General features: G+C 42.3%; 2 long non-coding RNA genes across 2 annotated transcripts; both read right to left on the bottom strand.

Moving 5' to 3' along the window:
• Positions 1-8,405: 8,405 nt before the first annotated feature.
• On the bottom strand, positions 8,406-19,392 carry LOC115178791 (uncharacterized). Its single transcript, XR_003872699.1, has 3 exons — positions 19,199-19,392; positions 12,778-13,023; positions 8,406-8,946 (listed from the first exon to the last, which is right to left on the bottom strand). It is a non-coding gene; the product is annotated as an uncharacterized LOC115178791 (long non-coding RNA).
• Positions 19,393-21,590: 2,198 nt separating this feature from the next.
• On the bottom strand, positions 21,591-25,117 carry LOC115178796 (uncharacterized). Its single transcript, XR_003872700.1, has 3 exons — positions 24,902-25,117; positions 22,968-23,012; positions 21,591-21,713 (listed from the first exon to the last, which is right to left on the bottom strand). It is a non-coding gene; the product is annotated as an uncharacterized LOC115178796 (long non-coding RNA).
• Positions 25,118-25,958: the final 841 nt, after the last annotated feature.

Here is a 25,958-nt window from a genome sequence, read left to right as displayed (position 1 = left end):
TCATTTTTCCAACAACTGTTTACAGATAGATTATTTCACTTACAATTCACTGTATCACAATTCCAGTGGGTTAGAAGTTTACATACACTAAGTTGACTGTGCCTTTAAACAGCTTGGAAAATTCCAGAAAATGATGTCATGGCTTTAGAATTTTCTGATAGGCTAATTGACATATTTTGAGTCAATTGGAGGTGTAGCTGTGGATGTATTTCAAGGCCTACCTTCAAACTCAGTGCATCTTTGCTTGACATCATGGGAAAATCAAAAGAAATCAGCCAAGACCTCAGAAAATTGTGGACCACCACAAGTCTGGTTCATCATTGGGAGCAATTTCCAAACGCCTGAAGGTACCACGTTCATCTGTACAAACAATAGTACGCAAGTATAAACACCATGGGACCACGCAGCCGTCATACCGCTCAGGAAGGAGACGCGTTCTGTCTCCTAGAGATGAATGTACTTTGGTGGGAAAGTGCTAATCAATCCCAGAACAACAGCAAAGGACCTTGTGAAGATACTGGTGGAAACGGGTACAAAAGTATCTATATCCATATTAAAACGAGTCCTATATCGACATAACCTGAAAGGCCGCTCAGCAAGGAAGATGCCACTGCTCCAAAACCGCCATAAAAAAGACAGACTATGGTTTGCAACTGCACATGGGGACAAAGATCTTACTTTTTGGAGAAATGTCCTCTGGTCTGATGAAACAAAAATAGAACTGTTTTGTTTGGAGGAAAAAGGGGGAGGCTTGCAAGTCGAAGAACATCAACCCAACCGTGAAGCACGGGGGTGGCAGCATCATGTTGTAGGGGAGCTTTGCTGCAGGAGGGACTGGTACACTTCACAAAAAACATGGTATCATGAGGGAGGAAAATGATGTGGACATATTGAAGCAACATCTCAAGACATGGACAAATGGACAATAACCCCAAATATACTTCCAAAGTTGTGTCAAAATGGCTTAAGGACAACAAAGTCAAGGTATTGGAGTGGCCATCACAAAGCCCTGACCTCAATCCTATAGAAAATTTGTGGGCAGAACTGAAAAAACATGTGCAAGCAAGGAGGCCTACAAACCTGACTCCGTTACACCAGCTCTGTCAGGAGGAATGGGCCAAAATTCACCCAACTTATTGTGGGACGCTTGTAGAAGGCTACCTGAAACATTTGACCCAAGTTAAACAATTTAAAGGCAATGCTACCAAATACTAATTGAGTGTATGTAAACTTCTGACCCACTAGGAATGTGATGAAAGAAATAAAACCTGAAATAAATCATTCTCTCTACTATTATTCTGACATTTCACATTCTTAAAATAAAGTGGTGATACTAACTGACCTAAGACTGGGAATTTTACCTGGATTAAATGTCAGAAATTGTGAAAAACTGAGTTTAAATGTATTTGGCTAAGGTGTATGTAAAATTCCGACTTCAACTGTATTGGGGTGTGAATACTTATGTAAATTAGACATGTCTGTATTTCATTTTCAATAAATGTTCTAAATGTTCCTAAAACGTTTTCACATTGTCATTATGGGGCAGTGTGTGTAGATCGGTGATTTTTTTATTCATTTTGAATTCAGGCTCTAACACAACTAAATGTGGAATAAGTCGTGGGGTATGAATATTTTCTGAAGGCACTGTTTATATAATACTTGTTTTATCCTTAGAAACACACTTCTCTCTCCTTGGGGACCATTCAGAGTTCTTAGACAGGGTACAGCCAGTTCTGATTGGTTAATGTGTGGCCAGTAAGCCATGGGGTTAGGGGGTCAGCTTGTGGACACCTTGCGGTCGAATGGGCGTTTGAGACAATCACAAAGACAAGGGTATGCAAAGTTCCGCTCAATTGACCTTCCATTGTAGCCCCGGGTTAAGAGGTGACAAGAGGGCAGTGATGATGTTCTCTTTATGGGGTGGTGGTCAGGGTGCCCCCAAACCCAAGTCTGGTCACAAGCAAACAAACATATGCTCTTTCTCAATGGAGGCGACGCCATCTGAAAGCACACGTGGGGTTCCAGTTCATTAAGTGGACTTGAACTTTTGCTCTGGTCAAGATTAGTCAGTATTGATGTAATTCCATAGTGGATTAACTGAGCCTAATGTAGAGTCCTAGAGAGACTATTGTCATTCAGTGTGGCAATGCCTCAATGGAAACATTGCGGAAACAGAATGGTAAAATTGACAATCTTATATGCAAATATCAACAATTTAAAAACGAAATAGGCTATGTCACTATCCTATGGCATTATCTGACTGTTTGATTTACTGCTTTGTATATCTAGATTCCTTTTATTTTCAAAAAATGTGTCTGCTTTAAAATGGCCCCTATTTGGCTGTGTAGCTGACTATGGTAAATATCTGCCTGTGTTGCATAGGTTTACATAATTACTTAGCCTCTCAAAATGAACAACCAAATCAGGATAAGAACGCAGGTTACCACAACGACCATCAGCTCTATGAAGACCCTTCCCTTATAGAGTGTAATGGTACAACCTCTGACTCGTAAACACATATCCTGCATAAGTCACTGAACATTTCCTTTTCTTGCCAGTAAAATACCACCCACCTTACCAAAACGCATAATAATCCCTTCCCACTCTCCCATGGAAGCCACTAGAAGTTCAAAATCACACACATTACCATAAGTGTCACCCAGACGAATCCTGAAACGATGCATTGTTTTACTTCCACCTCTATTCTGCCGATAGGGCAGTAGTGAGACAAAATGGAATTTGTGTTTAGCCTCAGATTTAATGTTGGGAAGAGGAGAGAATGGGGGTACCAATGGGAGTAGAAGAACTGGGTGGGTGTGGTATGGCGGTTAAAATGCAGACAGTGACAGTTGCCTTGAACTTGAACCCCCCTGAGTTCCCCTTAACCCCGGCTCTTTTCCCGTACTCCTCTCTGCCCCGATGGCGGTGGATGCCTTTGTTGAACTGTCTGCATTAACTTATCGCGCCTCTCTTCGCACCCCCCAGCCCCTCTCTTCTCTAGCCTCCTCCGCCTATTAGAGGGGCCTTCCTCAGACCTTCCATGGCTGCTTTCGGGACACCCTTCTGGTCCCATCCAACGCCACTGTGTGTGTATGCTAATGTGACCCAAGGGTTCTGTTCCCACACACTAGATCTCAGATTTATTATTTTGTTTTTAAGGAATTAAGGGAGAAGCTCCACTAGCTTTCTGCCTTCCCATGATAAGACACCAGACACACGTTTCAGAATCTGTCGAAAGTGTCAGATTTGATCCATTCTCTAATGGGATTGATTGGTATTCAAACAACAATCAAATCCAATCAGCACTGTTTAATATAATTCTCCATAACTAACTTACTTTATGGTTTCAACATCTGACTCAAAAATATTCTATGTTAAAGAGAAGCTGCGATTGGAGTGGATGCACAGTTGATGTAGGTCGAAACCAAATACAAGATGATAGGATTTCTGTCAATCAAGGAGAGATCAAGACCGTCAAGACCCTTTCAACAACAGCAATGTTGATTTGTGATAGTTATTGAGTTAACCTAACCCCCTCAGTGATATTTAAACCCCCCCTCGACCACACCAATTAAAAGTTGAGTGCTTGAACTGAGCAAACATGGCCGAATGCCATTTAATTTTACGAGATTGTATAACCAACCTTTTGAGTTTCCTTGATTGCATTTGGCCTTCCACCAATTCACTTTACAAATGCTATTGTTATAATTAAGGACAGAAGTAAACTAGATCCCTCTTGTTAAATAGTTATGGTAGGCTATGCTTAGTTAGCCTCAACAATCCTATGTGTCCTGTTGAGAGCTTTTTGAGTGTTCATGTATAAGTAATATTTTAAGAGGATCCAAACAAGGTTTGTGCTAAAATAACTTGATAGCGAGGATGAGTAAGTGGATGTGGGGGATGGTAGGAGGAGGGTGATTTAGGTCTACACACTTTTCTCAGGTCTTTTGGTTAGTGACAGGCAAGTGTAATGGTCCTTCAAGTAATGGAATCGACCACTCGAGTAACATGTGAATGCACACACTCATTCATTCACTCACTCACTCACTGAAAGCAAACCTCTTTTGCATTTGAATGACATCACCATAAAGTTTGGAGGGACGTTTTGGCGGTTGAGGATGCAGGGGGTTGAGAGGCTGTGAAAGAGAAGACATTACTCACATTGCTTATTGCCTCCATTCGCCAGCTCTGACCAAACTGGTTGACATTCCAGGACAGGATTCACTTGATGCACCCAAAAACACCGAAGGCAGTGGCCACAATTGATCAGTGATCAATGCGTTTCACTTGATCCATTGATATTTCAGCCCAGTGCTTTGTTACTTTATTACGTTTTTCTGTTGATAACATTTTTATGTTGATTACATATTTATCATATTTTTAGCATGCACCTCTGGCCACTGTCTTTTTGCTCACTGCATGGAATGGCCGTGCAACGAAAGACGGCAAAAGCAGCAAACTATGGACAAACAAACGCTTAAAAAGAGGTCAAAATTATTTGAACAGGGTGACTGCTAATACTTGGCACTGACCACAGTTGGATCCAAGGACACGCATCCTCGGTCCATAGTGATAGGTTGAGAACGCGTTTCCCTCTAAAACCACACAGAATGGACTCCTAGGGGCACATTCCTGCATGGTAATGATGATGCTGAGGAACCTATGAAAGGAGCAGCACCCGAATTCCTGCCCCTTGGACAACTACCAAAACACGCCATTTTCTCCTCTGTACTCCCTTGGCACTGGCCCTGGTGCCACTGTCCATCAAACAGCTATGGTCAGAAATGTGAATCTTCCATTTTACGTATCAGCTTAAAGCTATGTTGACAGACCGTTGCCGCCATCTTGGAATGCCTAAGAGTCTGTATTCCTACATCGCTCTCATGTTAGACGTAGCTAATGCATGCTTCTCCCGAAAGAAGGCTACACCCTCTAAATGTTAACTAACTATAGCAACTCCTTATTTGCGTATGCTAATCCTTTGTTTGAAGCGTTCACATTATCAGTCAATAAAGTGGCGAGTGACCTCAAGTGTTGCAAATCAACATTGTGCATCGTAAAATGAAGCTCACAGAGCCAATACGATTTGTAGCCCATATGATTATAGAACATTGAATTCTTCCTCTATTTTCCATGGCTCCCCCTTGTTGACGTGATGCCAATGGATGACGGGGCTACAAAAGAAGCCGGGTGGTATCTTGGCGAGTAGCAGGAGCGTTTCACAGACGAGCTGGGTGACTTTACCCTGGACCTGACCCTGACCAACCTGTGAGTCCAAGCAGCAGCTAGCTCAGACCATAATCCACCATCAGACTGACAACAGTTCCGTTGTGTAGCTAGCGTTGCTCAAATGTGCTTAACATCCCCGCTCAGTTCATTAAAGCCTATAGCGCTCAGCAAATGCAACTTGTCTCTTGGCAGGTTGACAAAAACCAGTGAATTAGATTATGAGAACGATAACACCACCAAGAAACATGGAGGGCGAGGGGAGATGTCACAAAAGACTGGATGTTAACGCCTGGAACATAATGTATTAGCAACCTGGCCCAGTTAATAAGGGCACTATAATATTTGCATGGAGTGGATGTTTATTTGTACAGCCAATTGCTTTCTGCTGGCCATAGCTATACAAAACAGTAGAGTTTCTTCTAGAACTCCAACACTATCCAATGTGCATATCAAAATCCTGTATCGGCATGCTTGCAGCATTAAAATGTTTACATTAAATTGCACAAAGATTCATGAAATGATAACAACTGCTTGATAAACCTATGCTGTTAGGGTTGCATTTCATTTGTTTTACAGTATATTTACAGTCCTATACACTAGGGTCAGCAGACTCTTTAACATGACAATGGTAGTGACTTGTGAGGGCCCATATGCCGGTGTTGGCACATTTGCCATATGTGGTGTCAGACATCCCAGGGGGACGGTACACTGTGACATGCAGTACACAGAGGACTACACAACTGAGTAGGGTTGTGTGTGTGCGCATGTGCCTGTGTGTATTGAGGGTTTTTTGGGAGTGCCCTTGAGTCCTTGAGTTCTTTGTGTTGAGTAAAATAAAAATAAATGAGAGCAATTGTGGATTGCGTTTACAAAACAAAATCCATCTCAATTATGTATTGAATTGGAATTTTACTTTTTAGATTTTACTTTTTATCACAATTACTATGATCTCAAGTAGCTCAACACTAAACGTGTAAGATCCTTAGTCCTGTGGAATTTGGCAATAGATTCTTCCAGTCCTGGCTCTGAGTTAACAGTAAATCTGCTAACAGCTTCGAAGTAGGGCTAGTATGTCTTGTGATATACTGTCAGTGATTTTTTGGGGGGTCTTCCACCTTCTCTTCTTACATGCCAATAGATTCATGACGATAGACAGAAATAGAACAAAACTGTTTTTTTCTGTTTGTTTTCAATGTAAACTTTTATTACTAATCCATGACAAGACAGTTTGTTTTTCATACAAAGGCACATGTGGTTCATTCAGTGCATTCAAGCATTACATAATACATATTAGATTGCATAACCCAAACAACATCGGTTGCTTAAAAATATCTGAATAGACATTTCATCTTGGTGCAAAACAAAACAAGAAACATAGAATTATTGAATAACTTCAGCGACCAGACTAGACTGGTTTTAGCCATCCCTAAAGTGACTTTTAGTTACGGACTAAAAATGTTGTTCAATTTCAAGCTTATCCAGGCAGATAAGTAATAATATAGCATTGTGATTATCAAAATAATACATTTACAAATTCAGACCAAGATAGTCTCCTTCAACTCAATTGTACAAGCACTGAATAGATTGTTAAAAGAAATACTTCAAAGATTAGCATAGATTATCAATTGGAATAAAAATGTGCCACTTTCTGAAAATGTATATAAAACAAACTAGTCTATGATAGTGCTTGCATTATTGCATTATTGCATTTGCTCGCATGTGTATTGTGTGTGTGTGTGTGTGTGTGTGCGCGTGTATGCGATAATGTCAAGGACAGGAAATGAAGGAAGCCTTTGAAATCTCTGTATTTATCATGTCTTACTCTGAAGTACCTTATATTACGCTGATGTGGTTTGCTAGGGAAAGCCAGACTATTGCATTCAAAGCCTACTTGGAAAGCGTTAGTGGTTTAGTATGTTCTGCCTGTGCAGCCTAGCTTACTCCCTATAAACCGCACCGCTGATCAAACAGAGCTCTGCCATCAAGAATATTAGATGTGTAATTCCTACACTGATTTGTGTTGGCAGAGGCTTAGGGCCAGCATATTGAATTCTGTTATTGAAAAATTAAAACTAAAATGTCTCTCCACAATTTGTTTTATAAATCAAATGTGTTATGTTCATCTGTAATGTCTAACTTTCTCTCTAACTTTCTCTCTCTCTCTCTCTCGCTTTCACACACGCACACGCACGAGCACAGACAGACAGACAGACAGACAGACAGACAGACAGACAGCCAGACACATACAAAAAACCTACACTGTGAGAGAGAACTGAATAAACAGCATAATATTTCATGAGATTGTTCGCCCAAGAATAATCCAGTTGGCGGCTTGCCCAATATATTTGGTAGCAGACCAAAAACAGTTGCATAGAGTATAAAGACAACAGCTCTCCCATTCGCTTGTGTGTCATATGACACACGGAGCCGTCTAATCGCAGTGCAGTATTCTTCACTGCTGCCGTGGGTCTCACATTCATGTATCTGTCTGTCATAGCAACTAGTAAATAATAAAACATAAACATAAAAATGGGCTAAAATTCGAACCATTATGATCTAGGTAGGTCTATGTTATTTATACAGCTTGTTATACAACATTCCCATGCAACACCATGGACTCTATTCATACATTGTTATTTACTTTAAATTAAAGTAGTAGTAGTAGTAGTAGTAGTAGTAGTAGTAGTAGTAGTAGTAAAGTGCTCTATGCTATTATATAAATGTTTGCACTTAAGAATCTGTATTGCAATGAACATTTCCTCACATGTACATACACTGAGTGTACAAAACATTTAAGGACACCTTCCTACTATTGAGTTGCAGCCTCAACTTGTTGGGGCCTGGACTCTACAAGGTGACAAAAAGCGTTCAACAAGGATGCTGGCCTATGTTGACTCCAATACTTCCCACAGTTGTGTCAAGTTGGCTGGATGTCCTTTGGCTGGTGGACCATTCTTGATACACACAGGAAACTGTTAAGTGTGAAAAACCCAGCAGTGTTGCAGTTCTTGACACAAACCGGTGTGCCTGGCACCTACTACCGTACCCCGTTCAAAGGCACTTACATTTTTTTGTCTTGCCCATTCACGCTCTGAATGGCACACACCCAATCCATGTCTCAATTGTCTCAAGGCTTAAAAATCCTTCTTTAACCTGTCTCCTTCCCTTCATCTACACAGATTGAAGTGGATTTAACAAGTGACATCAATAAGGGATCATAGCTTTCACCTGGATTCACCTGGTCAGTCTGTCATGGAAAGAGCAGGTGTTCTTAATGTTTTGTTTAGATGTCATTGAGGCTGCAAGCAAATACTGTAGGAACACAGCACATGTAATGTATCTCATTCATAGCACAGTGTATCCAAGAATCACTGCTTCTCTGTTCATCTTGGATCCTGAGATATTTGCTCTTGTTTTCCACGCCACCAACCCACTTTCTTATTGGCTTAAGAAAGGAAACAAAACCAATCCAGATTGGCCCTTGCTGGATAACAAAACCCAGGCCGGAGGTCCAACCACACGTCAGAGGCAGCTAAAGTGCTCTGATGCTCAAATGTTGGGGTACAAGTCGGAGTATAGCGGACAAACATTGTTGTAATGGGCCTGTTCCATTGCAAATACGAGGGATGGGTTGGTAGTTTGCAACTTTTCTTCTCCCAATGGATTACTGCTCGCTGTTTTTTCTGCCCTCTATCAGTGTTCTGGACCATTATTTGCCTGGAGGGGGGAAAAAATGTATGTTAGAAGCAGGGGTTGGAACCAAAATTATTTTCCAATCGTTCCCGAACAGAACCCCTAAATTTTTTGTTCCGTTCCAGTGTTCCGGCCAGCATAATAAAGTTCTGAACCGGTTGAAGAAGAAAAAAGTAGTGGTTCATATACTTCCTTTTTCCCCCCATTTTTTTACCTGTGAAATCGACATCGTTTTTATATTTAGCTTATTATTTTACCTCACCAATTAGCACGGATAGAGCATCTTGCTATGGAACAGGTAGGCTAGTTGTTTGCATGTTTAATTGGTCAGAGATGATGCGACTGAAGTTTCACGGGTGGGGAGAGAGCGAGAGAAAGCAGTGGACATGGAGGAACATGGTTTGAAGCGCTGAGCATCATGACATGAATTGGGAGTGTGTATAGGCTATTACTAGCATCAAAACTTCACTGAATTGCAGAATTATATACAAGACATTAGGAATATTTTTGGAACAAAAAATAACATTATTAACCAGTTCTCAAGATTTAAAAAAAACGGTTCTGTTCCGGAACACTAGAGATCCTTGACATATTTAGTCATTTTCTGGTTTTCGGTTCTGTTCCCTGAACCGGTTCCAACCACTGGTTAAAACACCACCATATATAAAACAAATTCAAAATAAAGCCAGTACATTGTGTGTTAAAATATTTTCGAGTGAACGGCCAGTCTCTTTCATATAGCAAAAACCATCAGGGAGTTTCTGACAAGTGGCCTTCGGTGCGCCTGGTCTGGTTTTAGCTGAGGTAAGCCCTGCTCTGTGTGCTGGGCGCAGACTGCCAGCTAGCCAAGGGGATTGAGGGTGAAGTTGAAAGGCACTGCCGGGAGCCTGGTACGCTAAGGGGCCATAATGCAAAGAGGAAGCATGTGACACACCCTAAGCTGTAGGAGCTGAGACTGAGGGACTTCTGAGAGCTGTGGGCCCTTTTATTTTAGAGCCACTCAGACAAGCAACTTAAAATCTTACCCAAGGGTCATAGAGTACATAGAGAACCAGCCATGATGTTTGTGGTTGTCTGGTTTCATAACTACAATGGGTAGAGCCAGCATGCTAACTAGCTAGCATCATGTTAGCCATATTAGCTATTAGCTAGAATCATGTTAGCCATATTAGCTATTACCCAGAATCATGTTAGCCATGCCAGATAGCATCTCGATAACAGTTTAATATGTACTGCATGTCAATGGGCTAACTACAAGTAAAGGAAGGACATTTCCAATGAAACGCAAAATGAGACAGAAGGGGTGTCACAAAAGGGGTTTAGGGTATTGGTGTCGGTTTGAGTTATTGGGAAGCATGGTCTTGTTTTTGTTGAGTGGCCTACGGTGAATGAGCTAGTTAATGGTAAATTTACAACCCCAGCATGTGGGCCAATAAAACCAGGGGGACAGGGGGACATACAGGACGATGAGAATGATTGTGAGAGGGGGGGAGAAAGAGAAAGAGGGGGAGAGAGTAGAGTGGAGGACGCTGGTAATTAAGAGTCTAAGGGAGTGTGAGAGGGGGCACACACTGCTCAGAGCAAACTTTGTGCATGGAATCCTCACTCTTATTTATGCACCCTGTCTATTCTCCCCTCCCTTCTACCCTTTATCTTCTCCTGGCCTTTCCTCTCTCTCCATTCACTTGTCTCTCCCTCTGAATGAATAGTCACAGCTCTGTGGTGTCCCCCCCCACCAACACCCCCACCGTACTCCCCTTAAACTCCCCCTCTAGCTCAGTCTTGAATAGGGAGTCGAATTGAGCAAACAGTCAGCCTGTCAGCTCAATAGGAGGTCTGGCCGTGAACTTCAAGTCCTTCCCAGGCCCCCAGCGTCACATTGGGAAGAGAGGCAGGGAGTTGGGAGGGAGGTGTGGGCTTGGGGAGCTGTGGGGAGACAGGAGGGAGGGGGTGAGTGGGAGCCACAGACACAGCCAGACTTTAGGGGGCCCCTACGTGCCAATATTGGGGGGACCTCTGCCTGCCACAGAAGTTCCCAAGACTGGAGCTTTCGCTGGAGCTATGGGGGAAGGTGCTCCAGGTCCCAGCTGCCTCCCCCCCACCCCCTAGTCTAGGCAGGAGGGGTGTGTGCAGACGGGACAGTGTCTGCCCCCTGCCCAAACTCCAGCCCTCCAGACCCGGACACTCAGACGCAAGCTGCTGACTGTGCCCACCCACCCCCTCGACTCGCCTCGCTCCCAGCCCGCACAGCCCACACATCATCTCATTACCCAACGCCAGCCACTCTACTGTCTACTGTTTGTATTGTTTTGGGCTCTGCATAATTTACACAGTAAATTGAGAATGGCCCTGGCCCCTGCTCAATCTACCACCTGTTTACAGAGACTGCCCGTGATTAGTGGCTTTGCATTAGATTAGACACTGTTACTACTAAGGCTCTCATGCGATGTTTTGTTAGACTGGCTCCCCAACATAGAAACTTTGAATGTTGTTGGTTTTGTCAGGATTTTTTTCTATCTCCACATTTGGCTTAATCAGCTGCTATAGTTTATTTGAATATCCTTAATAAATTCATTATGTCTAGTCCTAACAGCAATGTCTCTGTAGACCTCATGCAGCGGAATACCTTGGTGGGATTGGCGACGAGACAGACTTAATAGCACTCTAGTGTTTCACCGTCCATGTGCATGGGTAGTAACTCAGTAGCCTATCCATTAGCAATGCTCTGGCACCGTACAGTATCTTAGCGATAGCACTGTCTCGACCTCCAGTACGCAGACACAAACAAAGGGAGTTCTCTCCGTGCAGCACGGACAATGGCACACATTGTTTACCGGCTGCCTTATTTAATCGGGCCCAGCCGACTCTAATTGGTGTTTTGGTTATTAAGCGGTTTTTAAACTTGCAGCTCCCTGCTCGGAATAAAGGAGTCGTTACAACAAGCTTGCTTAGGAGAACAATACACGACTTGTCTCAGCACCAGCTCCCCCAAAACCTCACCCACCAACACAAAGACAGCTTTCCTCTACTGAGACCTCGCTATCATACTCTCATTCGGCTTCTGCCTCTCTCGCTCCCTCTCTCTGTCTCTCAACCACACTCACTCTCTCCTGGTCCCTTTCTCTCTGTGTTGGTGTTGTACTGCAGTCTCTGTCTGAGTAGCATACGCTGGCTCATGGGTGTCACAGTTTCCTCCTTTAAAGATATGCTCTGAACTGCTTTTAGAATTTTTAACTAAACAGTCATTAGCGTAAATGTTTACATGTCAGCAAATTAGGATTATTCATTACAAAAACGGAATGATAAGACTTGATTACTATTGATAATAAGAATAGTGATGATGATATAATATAGCCCTAGCTAATATTTGTTAATAGTCTCTGGGTGTAACTATCTTGTGTAATATGCTAAATGTGGAACATTCATGTCTCAGTTATTCTGACCAGGGAATACGGCTCGTGTATTTCAACCTTCAACCAAAATGGCAGCCGTCGCCATGTCGGGCATGTGTGTGAAGAGGATGGCACAACAATTCCCAAACGGGAAGAAAACTGGGCTACTCAGAGCACAGATGCCCCCTGAGAGAGAGCGAGAGCAAGAAGTGATTTAATGCAAGCACACACACAAAAACCCCAGCCTGCCCCCCCCCCCCCCCCCCCCCCCATCAACGCGTCCCGTGATTTCTGCAATTAGCAAACACATCTGAGTTGCTTAAAGGCAAGGCCAGCCTGGCAGAGGGAGGGAGCGAGAGAGAAGGGAGGGTCCGGAGGAGGAGGAAAGGATGGGGTGATGGTGGCGGTGGTGGTGTTATGGAGGCGTGATGCAGCATGGCGAGAACAGGGCTGTTATTGTTACCTGCTCTCTCTGATCCTCACTTCCATTTCATGCCAGCGTGCGTCGTCCTAAGATGGTGGCGTGGGCTACGTCTCGCGGTACAGGAGAATGGGGAAGGCAGCTGAGGATGAAGCGAGGGAGGGGAGAAGGGGAGAGGCGATACGGAGGAGGGCGAGAAGAGGGAGGCAGAGTCAACAGCAGCCTCTCTTCCTCTCCCTGTTTTTCAGGCTCATTTTGCCAGCATTCTGTCACGGTGGTGTTGGTAGTCTGCACAAAAAATAAGAATAGGTAAAAAGAGAAAATGTGAGTATGTGGTTTAACCAGCCGAGATACACATACATACATATGTACGTATACACACGCACCCACACATGTCTTTTCTCATGGTACAGTCTGCCCCTGAGCATGCAAATGACTTTTATTATGCAAATGCATGCAAATCAGATCCAACCATCTGAGAATCAAGCCTGGGAAGAAAAAAAATGGACACAGAGATTGAATGAAAGAATGAAAGAGAAATAGAACAGGGGGAAAATCCTTTTGAGTGGCAGGAGGCGGTAAGTCAGGTAAATGGTATGTGGAGGAACAACGGTGGCCCAAATTGGACAAACAAGATTGCCTTTTGTATTATGAAGATGACTTATCTTTTTTCTGACTGCACTGTATTTTAACATCATACTTGATATCATACAAGTTTCACATGAAGTTAAGTTCAGACTCACATCATCTGCAATAGCAAGCAAGGAGATTGCTCCAGCTAACAGGCTTTTCAGCAGTTCCACAATGTCTTCACTTTCATTCAAGGACGCAACAAGGACTTGAGCTCCGTTATTAAAAAAACACATGAATTTCACGTGATCACGTGATCTTATGTGAAGTTAATGTGATAACATGTAAAAGCAACATGTGATACCATGAAACTACACATGTGAAAACATTTGAGCACACGTGAAAACATGATCTCGTGAAAGAAATGTGACAACATGGGGATGCAACATTTTTTTACGTTTTTCACATGTGAAACTGCAAATTTCACACGTTGCTTTTATTACAATTCACGTGAGGTGAAAACCTGTTATTCTCCACACATGTGAAAAGGTGGTGTAAATGTAATACATGTGAACATATGGTTTAACATGTGAACAACTAACCACACTTGTCTCTTTTCCTGCTTTTTTTGTAAAGGAAGTAATGAAATGGTATTGGAGATTTAAGGTAAACGGTACGCTGTTCAGCTAAAATAGTGTAATACTGTACATTTAATCAATATGATGACATTTGATGACATACCTGGGATTTGAAATCACACTCTCTATATTTGGAGTACGCTGATCTTTCTGCTGTGTCACAAAGTCTGTTGTATTCTCAGAAGTCCTCTACAGATTAATTACCTACAATGCATCTCTGCAATTAGCAAAAAAGTGCCATCTGCACTGCTATTTTAGTTCTAAATTAATCTGACTATTATCTCATCATTGATTTCCTGCACTTATTTCATCAATTTGTGGGTTTTCTGTATAGTTGTCTAACGTTGGTGGGGCATTTATTTACTTTGTCCTGAATCACTATGATAAATATAATGGTGTATTATTAACAAAGCTGAGATTTACTTTGAAGTACAAAGTGTAGGAATAGAGGTGAAATCAGTTACTGACACAGACATGGTGGTGTAGAAAGGAAGATCGTACGTAATGCCGTGAACCAAGAGGTTGTGAGTTCATATCCCAGGTGAGGACATGTTCAATAATAATTACTGTATAAATAAACATACACGATGTAATCATTTGTGTCAAATATGTCAATTGAAAATACTGTGACTGTGGGACCTTTTGTTTGTGCGGGCATCACCTATATAATCATGTGCCTTGGGGCCTTCCCTGTGGCTCAGTTGGTAGAGCATGGTGTGTGCAACGCCAGGGTTGTGGGTCTGATTCCCACGGGGGGCCAGTACAAAAATAATGCATGAAATGAAATGTATGCATTCACTACTGTAAGTCGCTCTGGATAAGAGCGTCTGCTAAATGACTAAAATGTAAATGTGCAATAACCCCACATGTACTGTAAGTTGTACCAAAATCACATGAAAGGTTATGTGATCACATATGAAAATATAATACAGTGGGAGAAAGGCTGTGACCTCGAAGAGGATTGCTGTCCGAAATATGCTGTTGGAGTCACAGATGGTTGGCTGTATGAGATCAAATGTTGTGAAACTTCATTATACCAAAGACAACAATGCTACAGTATCAACATGCTAGGTTGATGAAGAGGTTGATGAAGAGGTTGACGGAGCTATTATGTTAGCCTTCGCATTCTTTTAGCACAAACTCAAACTAGTCAAACATATTGTAGTGGTGCTTTTCCATGTCATTCTCTGGCCAAGCTACACATGCAAGTAACCCAAGAGCTACAAACTAACTCCACCAATCTGGGTTGGAATCTACTAACTAGTTACCAGTCTAGCCTATACATGACATTTGGTGAACCAACGACTAATCGGGGAGGAGAGAGCTGCTGTCTGTTTTCACTCTCAGGCTTGAGGAAGGAGGAAGCTTTTGTTTCAGGGTGCCAGTAGGGAGACACTATTTTGTAGGCTGTAATGGGGGAGTAGGGATAGGGGTGAAGGGAAGGGGCTTGGGAGTATGAGAGAGTAGGCTAGGAGGAAGGGAGGGGCAGTAGAAGAGGGGGTGGGGTACCACTGAATGGTGGCAAACCTCTCCTAATTGGCACTTGACATTTTTTTGCCATTGGCACTAAAGTGGGCCGGCTTTCAAGCCCGCTCTGAGTCCTTGTTGGAAAAGTGCCATATGCAAATATGGCGAATGGGCTCCATTGTGAAGCCTCTGATATTAACAGCTCAGGGAACAATGCAATTGTGTGCTTACTCTGGACTCGAAGGTGTGTGAGTGAGAACAAGACAATGGCTGCCAAAGCCGCTTCGGTCTGAACAGCCCCTTCACATGACGTTCTGACAAGTAATTTCACCAGAATGGCCTTCTGTGGACTGGGGCTCTGTCAGGCTCTGTCCAAAAGCTTGGTTCAAGACTGAAATAGTTTGTTTCAGATTGTGCAATACTTGCCCAACTTCTGAAAATGTAATCTTTCTCTTTTTGTTGAGAGGCTCTTTTTCCTAACTGTTAAAATATTCTGAATATTATTAGCTTTTTTGTAAAAATGCATCCTATGTTAAAGCATTTCCAGTTGAGCACATTGCTCTAAATGCTAGAATGTACAGTGTTCTGTAATCCTTCTGATATTTCTCTATTTGGATTGTTTACACTTCACTAGCTCCCTGGGGTGAGTGAGATCTAAACATAACTCCTGTCTCCCTTTGGAGACTTCTTGGCAAATCAATGATGAATTGTAGCAAAACTGAGAAGTATTTTCAAAGACTGAGAAATGATAAGAGACTGATCTTGGACAGCTAGACCAAACAAACTCCCAGCACTAACTTCCAAGAGGAAACATATAAAGCAGATTGTCAAAGGCCGTAAAGCAGTTCCATCTTTATCTCCACACAAGTCGAAGCTGTCAGGGAGGAAACAGAACAACGGGTCCAACAATAGCACCCACCTCCGGTGTGGTCCGAACCAAGTCAAAGTACACCTGTTACTGCTAAGTTACCAAACTTAATCTCCTTTGTCTGGGTGGGTCCATTGACTTCTGTAAACGCCTGAAATACATGAATTTCTCTTTGAGCGACAGGGAGGCGGGGGCCGCTTTAGAAATGGCAAAGTCTGCCCCTCTGTACCAGCCCAGCAGTGAAGCCAACTCTGTTGGTGTGTTCTGTTGAGAAAAAAAAGAGGCAGAGAAAAGGGGGCAAGAATCACTGGGCCTTTTTCAGAAACCCGTCTGGCTGCTAGGACCCGGAGGTGCTGAAAGGGTGGTAAAGGAGCCCATTGTCTCCCTGTGACAAGTGGACTAGCTCTATTGACTGTAAAGTCTACTGGTGGGGGGCCGCCAGGGCGCCTGTTTTTCTACTTGACACTTGGAGTCTAAATCTGCTTGCCTAGAGCCTGAAAGCTAAGACAAATCCACCAAACCCTCCCTCTGCCTCCCTTCCTTTCTCCTCTCCCTCCCTCCATCCTTTCTCTTTACCCCCTCTCTCTTTCCCTCCCTCCACTCCAGACAGGGCTACAGTAGAGTCCCGGAGGTTTTGTGGAACTCCTGTTTTTGTGCCATTTTCAGGCAGGCAGTGCAAAGGCCGTCTTTCCTCTGGGGTAGGGTTGCAAAATTCCAGGAACTTTCAATGAACTCCCTGGTGTTCCAGAAATCCTGGTTGGAAGATTCTGGATTTCCTGCTTATTCCCTCCTTACTCCGTGCATCCTCCAACCAGAAAGTTCCTGGAATTTTGTAACCATACTCTCGGGTCCCTAGTATGGACTGTTTTTGATATGACTGTGCCACACACAGTCATCCCCCTTATCGCCACCAACAAAACAGCTGCACCAGTGCACACACCTTTATGGGAGTCTGTCACTGACTTCATATCATCTTCTCTTCAAATAGTATTCATGCTTATCGTACAAATTGTAGCTAATTGGAGAGAAAAAAAACGTTATTACTGCCTGAAAAATAAATACAAACTGATGTCAGAAAGCTAATCTAACTTTGCTAAAATCTCTACCCATAAATGTTGTCAATCAATCAAATTTTACTTGCATAACACTTTGTAAAAGGCCAATTTGTCACATTAACAACCACAACGGCATGTATATAGCTATACAACCACAGATAACAGCCAAGAACAGTCGTTGGGGCCTTGTTCCAGTTCCCCTGGATTCTTCCGTTGGTAATGACAGTGGCTAGGGAAAACAGACAAAGAGCCAGGTACCACTGTGCCACCGGAGGAGGTGACATCACCGCCTGTCACTTCCTGTCAAGGCCCTCGTCTCTCGTTCCCTCGCTGAGCCCTGAGCTCAAATGTCTCACTCAGCACCTGCAATGCAGCAGGCAGGGACCGCTGCACAACGTGCTAAAATTGACATTGTGAGTGTTGTTGCTATACAAACGCTCCAACAGGAGTTTGTCTAGTCCGACGTGCCATATTGGAATAAGTATTGTGTTTGCTATCAAAGCAGAATTCAAATGTATAAATTTAGCCGAGTAAATGTGATTAAAACCCTGTTTAGGCCATTGATCACCAGATGAATAACGTGTTTTTCAAACATACTGGTGCTATAGTATACAATTTACTCTCCAATTTCTCTGTAATGTCTTGAAGCTATGGAAGGCTGATTTGGTCGAAAGACAGAAAAATCATACTAGAGGCCTCACTCGACATGATTCTTTTTCTAGTTGAAAAGAAATCAACATCATTGCCTTGATGACTGATTGAAGGTGTGAAGATCTGATTGACCAATTACTCCCACTATTGGCTGAGGCCCGGATTGTTCCCTCTCTCATGGCTCTGTCACTGGGGGCAGTTTCTGGTTGATTGCCCTCGGACCACTCCCCCACAGAGCCCCACACAGTGGCATTCAACAAGACCCATCAGGCCTTTCCACATGGTAGCACCTCATGCAATGGAGGCTTCGCCATGGCCCATTCACAACCAAGCCAACTGTCACCTCAAATCAAACACCCAAACAAAAGCAAAATCAAACACCTTCCGATATGAAAGAAAGAGGGGGAGAAAACAAATAAACAACCATCTAGCTTAACAAAGCGGGCCTCAAACAAATCTGTCCATTCGACTATGTGCTGGCAGGGGAGATGATCGTGGGATTAACTTAAAAAGTCCATTGTAAACTTCCACAATCCAAATAACATATGACATTAGAGGCTATAATCAGCAACCATACTTTCTATTCATTTCACCTGTTTTCCAAACAGCCTTAACTAAAACCCCATCAGCCCAGTACAGAATTGCTACAATGGTAGGATGGTTACTTGCAGCTACTGACTGGCCAATTTTGTTAACCACTTCGGCAAAGTCCGCAGTCAGCACCATTCAGGTTGCCGTTGGTTCTTTGGGACCCGCCCACCACTGCTGGCCATGTGATCGTAAGGATAAGCCGCTGCATGCAGCCCCACACAGAGGGATCAGGGGCTTATTAGATTACAAGTGATCCTGTTGGACCAACCGGGCTGCTAGGGACCAATGCCACCGGCCATGTGCAAATATGAGGAAATATGTGTATAGCTCATTATTTTTAGAGATCAATCTCAAAGAGATCAGGCTTTCCCAACTATATGGCTCAGGGGGAAATATCAAAAATTCTAATACTCAAACATGTAAATTTATAAGAAACTCAACAAATACTCAAACTCTCAAATCTGCTGCTAAAATTCTCAGAGGCAATTGTGATATATTTGAATACGGCACACAAGGGCCAGCAGAGACCAGATAGTTGTAATTGTCAAGCTGAGTTAAAAAGACACACACACGTACACATACACACATAAACCTGTGCAATTGGATGACATCACACGACTTACTTGACTTTTTCTTCTGCTCCCATGTCCTATGATGTCGTCCATTTTTTTGCTTGTTTTGCTGTGAATGGTAGAATGGGGTGGTGCGGCATGGGGGATATGTGTTGGGGATCTTGATGCCTTTCAGGAGCGTAATGGGATTCTTGTTACTTTCGGTTATCTAGCTTTATGAAGAATGTACATCACTCATACAGCTAGATAACCAAAGATAACAACCAACCCCCAAGGCTGCCCATCCTCTTGTGCCACAGGTGATACGCAAGGGCCAGATTCTGACCTATAATCAGGAAGAAATAGTATTAACAATCAGAACAATTAAGACTTTCATTTCCCTTTTCAAACTTAAGTGCACAGTGAGTAAACTGTATCAGTTCTATAGAGAGGTCTGGTCACGTTCATGCAGTATCTAAAATGTAAGACATGCTGATTATTTTAAATGAATCAACTTTCATCAAATGTGTACTAACAGTTCACAAAAGTACCAGAACCTCCCGACCGTCTGCTTAAAGTACTCATCAGCAATTGGCCACTTACTAACTGTAACATTTCCCTGCCAATCCGCCCTCACTGTTCTGCTGTTACAAAGCCTTTGTTTGGACGGCCGGCCCGTAACAAGGCAGCCAAAGCCTTGACTCCTCAAAGTCAAATAATCAGCGTGAGGCTTGATCAAAACACACAGGCTGGCGAACCAGTCCAAACTGGTTACGGCGCCAGTCTTCCCAGACCACACCTCTCCGCCCCTGTGCCCACCCCTATGGTGAGGCAGTCTCTCACATGGACTGGCTCCATAGGAGGGTGATGGCCCCCCACCATGTCCAAAATGTATTTTTTTAAATTAAAGCTGTTTTACTGTAAGATACAGAGAGAAAGGTTTGCCTCTTGCGTTTGCATATCTATCAGTGATTCCACAGTAAATTGGGGAGGGCATGTTCAAGGTTGGGGTCAGAATACGGCACTAAAGCACAAACACACACAAGTGCAAACCTACACACACAGATACACACACAGAGTACACACATTTCTGGCACATGGCACAAGGGCCAATTAAAAGCTTTTCTGTGTGCCCAGCCCGACAACGAGGCTCCTCCCATCTATACATGTTCTAATGACTGACAGGAGAGAGATGGAGGGAGAGAGAGAAAGACAGAGAACATTCTCCCCTTTAGTGTACACATCTTTACCTGTAGTCTCACACTGTTGGCAGACAACACATCCTCTCCTTACTGTCAGCTAGGACAAGGATTCAAGCTTCAAAATGTCTTATTTTTGTTCATAATCTACCAGTCACCATAAGGATTTCTAATCACCTTTATCATTTCTTACTACAGTATGCTACACAAGGACAAAACAAGGCTCTTTGAAAGCATCCGCACTCGCAAACATGCATATTCCATACAGTGCATGCACATACACCCATGCACGCACACACACACACACACACACACACATGCAAACCAAACAAAAGCATGCACACATGCTGGAAATAGGAATGCCACTATTTTTCCTGGAAAAGTGGCTATTCACTCAGGAAGGTATTTCTTCCTGCCAAGGACAAAATGCCATCAAAACAAAATACTGATGCAGTTACAGAAATGTCCTGATCTCTACGTGTTTTTTTTGTCAGAGAGAGAATTTACATCATTTGAAATGATATCTGACATGGATATTGGATAAACCTTGTTTAAATAATGAGACTTGATTATATAAGCATAAAGGGTTATCAATACATTTACATTTACATTTTACATTTGTCATTTAGCAGACGCTCTTATCCAGAGCGACTTACAGTAGTTCTATCTCAGTGATTAATTTGTGCTATTTATTGGCACAGCCAATAACTTGATTGTACATATAATGCATGAAATTATTTTTAGTTATACTGTCCCAGGATTAATATTTGAAATCCAACTAAATAATAATAATAATTGACTGTTTTTGTGACACTGTACACAGTATGTGAGACAGTTGTGTGAATATATATATTTTTTAATTGCTAAGTTATTATATAATATAAATACTTATAATACTACCACAAACGATAAGTAGCATTATATTCTCAACATTATATTGAAAACAATCAAAAACATGTATTTTATGTTATTTTCATGAAATTACATTTACCATGTATTTCATCATTTGCAGTGGAGAGTTTGAATTGGAAAGTTGTTGTTTTTATTATCCTATTTTATTAATCAATATTATTATTATTAATATTATTATCATTATTATTGTTTTTATTATACTGTGCAAATTCCAAATAGTTTGATACGCAGTTGCGACGTTTCCTTCTGATATTGTCAATGCATTTGACCAACTTTATTTCAAGTAATAATAATATACATTATTTAAGGAAATAAAGTAAGAAATAATATGTTTCATATTAGGCCTACATTGCGCCAGATAAGATTACAAAGAACTCACTGCGCAACAGTAACGAAGCTCACCTCAGATTCAGCACCACAACAGTGGACAGCGGCCGTGTCTCTTAGGATTCTTCAGTGCCAGGATTTCAACACCACTACAAAGTATCAAAATCCCCGATAAGCATATTAACTATCATACAATCAGTTTGTTAAAAATAACTGCATTTGTCTTCTTGTTTTAACAGTTAACCTAGGCCTACCCCTTGGTAAATTCAGATAGGCCTATATGGCGCAGTAACGTGCCAGGGAGAGATCCGGTTCGACTGTCTATTACTGCATCTTGCCAACCACATAATTGTCAAGGGGTATATCTCATTCAACCATTCATTCATCCAAACAAACCTAATCACTCCTCGTCATTGGATAAGACGTTGGTGACGTCCTTCAAATTGATCCTTAGGAATAATTGAAGCGCACAGGGATAGGCTGCATTGAAAATGTTTGATGAAGCAATACACAATGCACATATTTTCTGTAGATGTATTTTAGGTACAAAGAACGTAGTTATATCTTTACAATAAAGTGAGCAATGTATGCCTTTGAGATATGACGTGAATCGATGTAATTCAATCCAACCTGATCCGTAATGTATTGGCACAACGCTGTTGCCCAGGTCTCAATGCTTATGCACGAGGCACGAACTGAGGTCATTTCTAAATGTTCATCATATGTAATTGGCGCGGTCCATGCAATCTGTTGGCAGAGGGCCTAAGCTACTGTAGCCTACGGCTGCACCCTGGAACCTTGTGGAGTCATAACACCAACAGCGTCCACTGCTACGAAAAAAAATTGACGAGCTTAACAAGTATGAACGCAAAGGTGTAGATATGCAGTAAAATAACATTTCATTTCTGTATTCTCTTGTGAAATTATGATTGATTGATACAGTATTAATATCCATAGGCTTAGTCAATTTGTAATACTTTATTAACTATTGACTCGATTTTACTAAGTTTTCAACGGGTACTTTCACTGCACTCTTATGCACAAATTATATCATATAGGCTAATATAATAACAAAAGGTCAGCGCTATCGAGGATCCTTGGGACATCCCTACCCTAAACCCTAACCTTAACCATATCAATAACCATAACCATAACCATACCCCATTACATAACCCTAACCATAACCCTTACCTTAACCATTTCGACTTCAACGGGGTATGGACGTTACAAGGATCCCGGATAGCAGGGACTACAAAAAACTACGATTTTAGCTAAACACGCCCTACAATGTCTCTTCCACTTGGATTTTGTGCAAGTGATTTAACTGAGTTAAAGTGAACAATGTCTAAGCCATACCTGCCCAGTCATTAAAACTGTAAGAGAGTGTGGTGTATTTATATTACCTATGCCACCTGCTCTGTTGCGCCTATATGTCTCTCCATTGAATCCTGAAAAAAACAAAAACAAGAAAACGCTTATTTTCCAACCCAACTGCAGTCCTATGGTAATTGTCCGGTTTAAGTCAACAATTACAACAACCCAGTCTCGTTTGAACTGAGTATATATATATTTTTATTGTGCCTACAGACAGGTACCAATCCTCAAGCCTGCATCTGCCCCTCTAGATATGACGTTGAGGCGACATAAAACCATTACATGGTCCAAGATAGTAGGCTAAAATTCACGAGAGCGTTGTTACGTAATCTACCTGTATAAAGGCACGTGAGCTAGATAGGTACCCGAGTCTAGAGGTAGGACACGCCCCAGATGACATCTCCAAAAGCACCCTAAAGACATATAGGCAATAGGCAGATCGATTTTTAGACAAGACCTTCAACAATACTCGTAAAAAACCGAGTCAGACTTACATTATGCACAACCCACAATCCAGCTAAGTGCTTGGGAGAAATGTGCAGATTAAATGATTTGCAATTTAATAAAGAAAACACGCACGTTTATGGATAGAAGGTCACCAGATGTAGCACGAACTATGAAACCAAACCAAACAACCTGGCTGTGCAAAACCAATTCACTTTTTGATCTTAGGCCGCAAAATACAAGCGTTACATTTCATATAATTCTGCAGACTCTTTATTTACACATCATACCATGGCCTATGACAACTCATGTGTACGCAATCTGCTATTGCGCATTATTAACGTATGTATTAGTGTCCTGTACAGGCCTACCACTGTCACATATATAGTACTACTTCACAAAGCATAATGGAGGTACATATCAATGGTCTATGCTCCAGTAATGTAGTAATTCAGTACCTGTGCTCAGAAGGCCGCGTATTCGGCGTGCACGTGCGGATTGGATGGCCTTGTGATTCCCCCATCCACCCGCTATAGGTGTGAGCAGTTGTACTTTATACTATTGCTATTAAGGATTTTCATCATCTGGACTCGAATCTCAATTGATCAACTGATCGAGGCCTAACCTACATTTCGAATAGGCGACTTTTCCTTAAAACTATAGAAATGTAATAATAGGCTACATTATTGTAGCCTACATTATGTTGAAAATTACACGCTGGATGTCATATAGACAATTTCCTTGTGATGTTTTAGAAGTATATCTGGCTATATCAATAATTTATGTAGAAATGGTACGGTATGTAAAATGACATATGCGTTCTATTACCTCTGTGGGTCTGCGTCTGCCTGGGTGATGCATGTGGAACCTTGCCGTGTGAGGGGCATGGTTAGTCTACTCCATAGCGCGTAATGGAGGTCGTTATCAAGCCCCCTAGCCTGAGATTGCCCATATCCCATCTTTCTTTGTTTGCTCAAAATGATTAAACTAGAATAGGTGAAGTGTTGGGTGTAATGAAGGAGAAAGCTGTATCGTATCTAATGCATTGTAAGCCTGACCTTTCAGTCATTAAATTCAAGTGAGACCACATCCAAAATCGAGGATATATGGAATTGGTTGTTTCCATATGCTACAAACATAATTTCAGCCTACAAAATGAAACAAGCTGTAATGGACAGGCTAGTTGTTTTTTTTTGTCTTGTAGGATATCTAATGTGCGGATACCATTCAATATAAATTATCATACACAATCTTCAAATGAGCATAAACGTTTGAATTGATAGCCTATTCGATTGATACAGGACAACCCGTGCCAAAGACGCCTATATCGCGCCCGATATTGCACGAGTCGCATACAGTGAGTGCCAAACCCACCAGGATAAAATGATGCGCTAGCGTGTTCTTTTATTTGTTATGTTTTATGCTATACATGCATGCAAAATGACGACTGCGTTGTACGCGTCCGCGTGAATAGCACGCAACAGAACATACATTTTCTAATCATATAGGCCATACTCACCCCGGTGTCTGCCAGCCACGGTCACAAACGCTCTCCACAACAATCAACCGAGCGAGTCAAGAGATGTAGAACAACTGAGCGCTTGTAGGTTGGCTCGCGCTTGGTCTTGAGCTTCATGGCTGCAGCTCGCTGTGACGTGGCGCTGGCCCCATCCATTCATCTTTTCGCGGCCGGGTCCCCCCTTGTTTATAATCGAGATTATTTCCCATAGAGATGGTGTTCGCCTCCCCCCGCTGAGAGCGAAGTGAACTGTTCGCTGTGCCTTGCGCTCGCCATTCCTCTTGTACAATGCATATGAACTTAAACATGCCTGCCAAAAAGCATATAGCATCGCCAAGACCCTCCCCTTATGACACGACAGTAGGGGCCTCTTTGACACGACGCAGCTCTATTGTGTCCCCTCCCTCTGAAATTAAGAAAACGGGCTGCGATATGAATATTTTCAACATCTCTCCCACCCATGGTTTTGTATAACCATAAATGTTATCGCCCTCAATAGTGCACGTGTCCAAGATATTCGTCTCATATAGGCTAGGCTAGGCTACTACAATCCTTTACGTCTGTTCCTGGCGTCCATTTTCTTGTGATTTCATGCCAACGTTATGAGGATGAGTTTATATGAATCAAAACTCCCATTGGGATACATTTCAAATATTGAGTGAAATAACTCTGTTGCTTTGTGAAAGTCTAAACCGTTTGGCATGACTGGTTGGAGACAGTTTTAGACCCTGGCTCCTGTGGGATTGTATGAATTCCATGTAATCTTGTCTAGTTACCAATATTCGTTTGACGCGAAGGCCCCTGCCACTACGGACTAACTCGTGCGCCTGAATCAAGTGCGCGCATTCCCCATTCCCTTTGTCTGTCTCTTTGATACAGAAGACTCGTGGAATGTGACCACTGGATCGCCAGGGTGAGACCGTGTAAATCAACTTTTACCGTCAGCAACGTGTCCAGACCAGCAGACAAGGGTCTAGGTCGGTTGCTTATCATAATAATCAGATTGTGGGGATGAAAATCTCCTTTGAATAAATTACTTATTCAATAGGAGGCTCGA

This window comes from Salmo trutta, chromosome 3 (genome assembly GCF_901001165.1).
Source record: "Salmo trutta chromosome 3, fSalTru1.1, whole genome shotgun sequence".
NCBI lineage: Eukaryota > Metazoa > Chordata > Actinopteri > Salmoniformes > Salmonidae > Salmo > Salmo trutta.
The sequence above is the reverse complement of the archived record's forward strand: the minus strand, read 5'-3'. Positions and strand labels throughout refer to the sequence as shown.